Genomic DNA, 5,821 nt, shown 5'->3' on the forward strand with positions numbered 1-5,821 from the left:
AACAAAGCTTTACCACGGGCAAGCTAACCTTTAAATCAAAGCTTCAGACACCTGCTAGTTGGCCCTAGTGTCCTCCATCCCCTTCCTCAGCCAGGTGACAGTCCGCCCTGGCTAAAGGTGACACCCCTGGGGAGGGGATTTTGCCTGTTCCCTTTTCGGCTTGCTGAGGAGTGTTGGATAAGCGTTCCCCTAGGTTCTCAACCATCACCTCCCCTCTCTAAACGAGAGAAGTTTCTTCTTGTTTTATAAATTGGGCCTCCATGGATATTTTTACTTGACCAAGTGTTTTACCAGAAAAAATTTTCCTTTTAAAGAAAAGGAAAGATAGTACAGGTTTTGAACACTCCCTGGTGTTTTAAGAGAATAAATATTTACTTGGAAGAAAAGACTTACAAGGATTTAAAACATCTTACTTAACTAACTACAAATAATTCTCCCTGGACTTTGTAGTGGGGGAACCATTCTCACCAAAAGCATAAAAATGGTTAAATTAAAGTTTCTTTTTTGGTAATCTCTCCCAGACAGGAAGCTGTTATCTATCTTCTTTTTAAAATGATGCTTAGACCCTTACAACTTAAATTTAGCTCTCAGGCAGCCTCTCCTTCCTCCCTGTGGGGTACAAGTGGTGTTAAATGACAGACAGACCGTTAAACAAGATACCTCCCCACACAGCTGCCTTTGCCTCTTTGAGTAAGCTCTAATCTCTATTTAAAAAACAAAGAAAGAAATCTGAAGGTAAGCCTGTCAGAGGGTTCTGAAATTAACATAGCTCAGACCTCCCGCCAGTGTCCTAAAACTTAAAATAGTGAATTTCCAGCTGTCTGCCAGCTAGCTGCAAGGCTTTCAAAGTAAAGCCCCTGTTCCGAGGTTGGAGCAAGTCTGCAGTGCTTACCTTGGCGCTGGGAAAATTAAGGCAGAAGGAAATAAAGGAGAGATAAAGGCCTCCTTGTAAAACTACACATTGAAGAGCTGACGTCCTCCCAGTGCCTAGTGTCACAGCTGCTAACTGCCGTGAAATCATCTCTTCCCATATTTACTGAGCTGGGCTAACCGCTTTACATTCCATGCCCCATTTCTCCTTATAATAATCCTGTCAAGAGCACATTTGCACTTCCTGTTTGCATAGAGAACTCAGGCAGAGAGAAGCTAGGTAACATGCCCAAAGGTCACACAGCTACCTGGCAATGGGGCTTAATTTGATCCAAAGTCAGCCTATATAATACAAACAGAGAAGCCTAAAAGCACAATAGGATGCCAAAGGAAAGTAGAAAAACACTCTGCAAGAAGACTGTGGTGGGTTGAATGGTGGCCCGCCCAAAAGATATGTCCACATCCTAACCCCTGGAATCTGTGAATATGATATTATTTGGAAAAGGGGTCTTTGCAGATGTAATTAATTTGAGGAACTTGAGATCATACTGGCTTATCTGGGTGGGCCCTCAATCCAATGACACGTGTCCTCATACAAGAGAAAGGCAGAGGGCAATTTGACACAGAAAGAAGAGAAAAAGACACGGACACAGAGGAGAGAACCGTGTAAAGACAGAGGCAGAGACTAGAGTGGTGCAGCCACTAGCCGAGGAAGCCTGGAGCCACCAGGAGCTGGGAGAGGCAAGGAAGCATTCTCACCTGGAGCCTTCACAGGGAGCACAGCCAGGCCACCATCTTTTTTTTTTTTTTTCTTCCCGGTACGCGTGCCTCCCACTGCTGCGGCCCCTCCCACCGCGAGCACAGGCTCCTGACGCGCAGGCCCAGCGCCCACGGCCCACGGGCCCAGCCGCTCCACGGCATGCGGGATCCTCCCGGACCGGGCCACGAACCCGCGTCCCCGGCACGGGCAGGCGGATTCCCAACCACTGCACCACCAGGGAAGCCCTAGGCCACCATCTTGATTTCTGAACACCAGAACCGTGAGAGAATAAATTTCTGTTTTAAACCACCAAGTTTAAAGTGGCAATTGGTGACAGCAGCCCTAGCAAAATAATACAGACTTAGACAAAACAAATCCTTAACAACTTGTCGAGGCCCCTGTAATTATCATGCGCACCTGAATCCCTGACTAGGGTGCAAACCCTGAGACACCACCTCGTGTGTCTTGGTACCTCTTACAACCGTGATGCTTAGCTCAATGAATGTTTGTTGACTTGGGCCACGGAAACAATTGAAGGTCTGGCAAGCAAAACCTGTAGAGACAGCAAGCCTGGAATCATCTGAGAGCAGGCAGAGGAGGCTGTGACCAGTCAGTCCCTTCCAAAGGGCAGATCAGACTGGAATCGCCTGGGTGGCTCTTCTGCAGGACTGAGAAGGACCAGGAACCCTGACCTCATCTCGGGGGATACAGAGGAGGCCCCATGAAATGCAGAGCAACCAGATGTTTTCAGTCCTCATCAAATCAAAACACAGTCATGGAAATGGAGACAGATTCCTGTAAATTCTGAACTGGAGAACATAACAACTGGAGAAAATAAGAATAAATCTGAGGCCCTTCTATCATTCACTCTTTTGTCATTTTATTCTTAATTTACCTTTAAAATAGATTCATTATTAAGGTATACAATGGAATTCAGGAACATCTTCCTCCCCCATCACCCATTCATTCACTGACCAAACATTTGTTGAGCGCCTACCATGTGTGCTCCTCTGATGTTTTCCAAGTATATATTCAAATTCTTTGAGAAAAATCCCAGATTTCTCTCTTCTGGTCCCACTCTTCTACCTCTAATATCTTTTCTCTAGTCTCTTTTGTCCTTGATTGCTGTCTTGCCCTCTCTCGCATGAATTATTAGATCTGCTTTGCGTGCTCCCTTCTACTTCACAGAGGTCATGTTTTCTGTCTTTAAAGTTTTGGCTGAAGGTTCACATTTTTCACCTGTTCTGTGGTAGCTTTTTTCTGGTGAGTGGTCTTTGTTGCTAAGTTTATTGTTCTTTTCCACATATTTTTCTTAAAGTGTCTTTGGGTTGCTATTGTACCATTTTAAAACTTTTTTTACATCACTAAATGAGTTGAATTTTTCTGGACTAGGCATTTAAGAAAGTTCCTGTAAAGAAAGAGGATGGACCAGAGTAGCTTCCAGGTGTTTCAATCCAAAGAACTTTCTATAGCCACCTTAGAAATCTGACTGCTTCCTGCAAATATGATGTATCCATTTAATTCTTTGTGTACCATTACTGCTTCTGCCTCTTTAAATCAACTGCTTTTCGAATTATGGTTTTCTCAGGGTATATGCCCAGTAGAGGGATTGCTTGGTCATATGGTAGTTCTATTTTTAGTGTTTTAAGGAACCTCCAGACTGTTCTCCATAGTGGCTGTATCAATTTACATTCCCACCAACAGTGCAAGAGGGTTTCCTTTTCTCCACACCCCCTCCAGCACTTATTGTTTGTAGATTTTTTGATGGTGGTCATTCTGACGTAGTGATGTTGAGCATCCTTTCATGTGTTTGTTGGCAATCTGTATGTCTTCTTTGGAGAAATGTCTATTTATGTCTTCTGGATTGGGTTGTTTGGATAGAGAAGATGTGGCACATATATACACTGGAATATTACTCAGCCATAAAAAGAAACAAAATTGAGCTATTTGTAATGAGGTGGATAGACCTAGAGTCTGTCATACAGAGTGAAGTAAGTCAGAAAGAGAAAGACAAATACCGTATGCTAACACATATATATGGAATTTAAGAAAAAAAAGAAATGTCATGAAGAACCTAGGGGTAAGACAGGAATAAAGACACAGACCTACTAGAGAATGGACTTGAGGATATGGGGAGGGGGAAGGGTAAGCTGTGACAAAGTGAGAGTGGCATGGACATATATACACATATATACACTACCAGATGTAAAATAGATAGCTAGTGGGAAGCAGCCCCATAGCACAGGGAGATCAGCTCAGTGCTTTGTGACAACCTAGAGGGGTGGGATAGGGAGGGTGAGAGGAAGACGCAAGAGGGACGAGGTATGGGGATATATGTATACATAAAGCTGATCCATTTTGTTGTACAGCAGAAACTAAGACAAGTAAAGCAAGTGTACTCCAATGAAGATGTTAAAAAACAAAAACAAAACTGCTTTTCAAAGTCGAAGTTTAGGAGGATTTTGATGCCAGACCTGACACCAGATTTCTACACACTACAGCAAATATGCCATGCAGCTTTTTTACTACAGGGTGAATTGCTTCCTTTCAGAAAATGCGTTTTTGCAAAATCCTTCTGCAACCCACCCCTGCAGGCCTTCTCAGTGTCCCTCTTGACTTTCTGCTACATAGATTCTAACCAATCTCAGCTAGTTTTAGCGATTATTACACATATGTCAGAGTCTGTAGATTACCTGTGTCCTACTTAACAGAAGATACAGTCCAAGAGGTTTTTTTTTAAAAAAAAAATTGTACCTGTTGCTTTTAGATGATGTCCAGGAAAAGAGGGGAAACATCTGGTGTACAAAGCCATGTTCAATGGGCTATTTCAGCATTTTTTTCTCAAAATGACAGCCCTGCACTGAAAGGAATACTTCTAGCACAACCAAGGTTTCAGGATTTGGAATAAATTGTAACTCTGTATGTTACATTCATGCTGGCCTATGATAAGTTGCATGAGTATAATTAGGATTGGCTATTCCTTCTTGGTTTTCCAAACTTTATCTGTCAGGACTTTCTTTCCCTCAACACATACACATATTCACTCACACACACACACACACACACACACACGGAAGGGGATGTATACAAGATGCTATAGAAAGTTTAAATAAGTTAGGACTAAAAATCTCCCTTGGGTTTGGCAATGAGAAAGTCATCTGTGCCTTAACTAAATTGAGTTTGTGGGCAGAAATCAGAATTGTGGGTTGAATGGGTTGAGAAGTGAACAGGAGGTCACAAATTAAGAAGTGAAGACTACTTTTTAAACATACCTTTTTTCCAGCTTTATTGAGATATAATTGACATGTAACAATATGTAAGTTTAAGGTGTATAATGTGTTGATATGATACTTATATATTGCAAAATTATTACCACTATAGAGTTAGCTAACACCTCCATCGGGTCACATAAAGACACTTGGCATTAAGGAAAGGAAAGGAAAGTTTTACAGGAGCAGAGAAAAAGGGCTAAGAAACTCTATATTTAGATCTTCTTAAGAAGCTGTTTTCGAGAGTGTGGTGTCACAAGCTTCCGAGGCCCATCATTCAAGGTGGGGCGCAAAGCAAGGAGGACGAAAGGAATTTGTGTCCGACCACAGTCATTAGCAGCCCTGACTCTGGAGTCAAAGTGTCTGACTTTGATCCCGGTGTTAACTCTTTGTTGGCTGTGTGACTTGGCATGACTTAGCCTCCATGATCCAAACTGATGCCCTAATCTAAATAAGAGCCCAGACCTTTCTCCTGAGCTCCAATCCCCATCTACTAGATAACTTACCCTGGAGGTCTTACAGGTATCTCCAAGTTAGTATGTCCAAAACTTAATAGTTGTCCAATCCCCAAGCTTAGTATTCCCTTCGTATTTTTATTCTTCGTGAATGAAACCACCACCTACCTATCAACCCAAGACAAAAAGCCTCTGTTCGTCCCAAATGCCTTCATTTCTTTCGCACCTAGTATCTCATTGTGACCAACTCCTATGAATTCCACCTCTTAACTACACCGGTAGTGCTTATTCCCTCCTTTCCGAGCTTACCACTACCATCTTAGAGTAGGTTTTCGTCACCTCTTACCTAGATTTCTGCGCTCCTCCACCCAGCGCCCTCGCACCTGGCCTGGAACTGTAAATCCCTAGTCCAGATTCGTGAATCCGATTCCTGGGAGCGAGGCCGACGGGGGCGGGGGGGGGGGGGG

The sequence above is a fragment of the Lipotes vexillifer genome, unplaced genomic scaffold (assembly GCF_000442215.2).
Source record: "Lipotes vexillifer unplaced genomic scaffold, Lipotes_vexillifer_v1.1 scaffold327, whole genome shotgun sequence".
Classification (NCBI taxonomy): domain Eukaryota; kingdom Metazoa; phylum Chordata; class Mammalia; order Artiodactyla; family Lipotidae; genus Lipotes; species Lipotes vexillifer.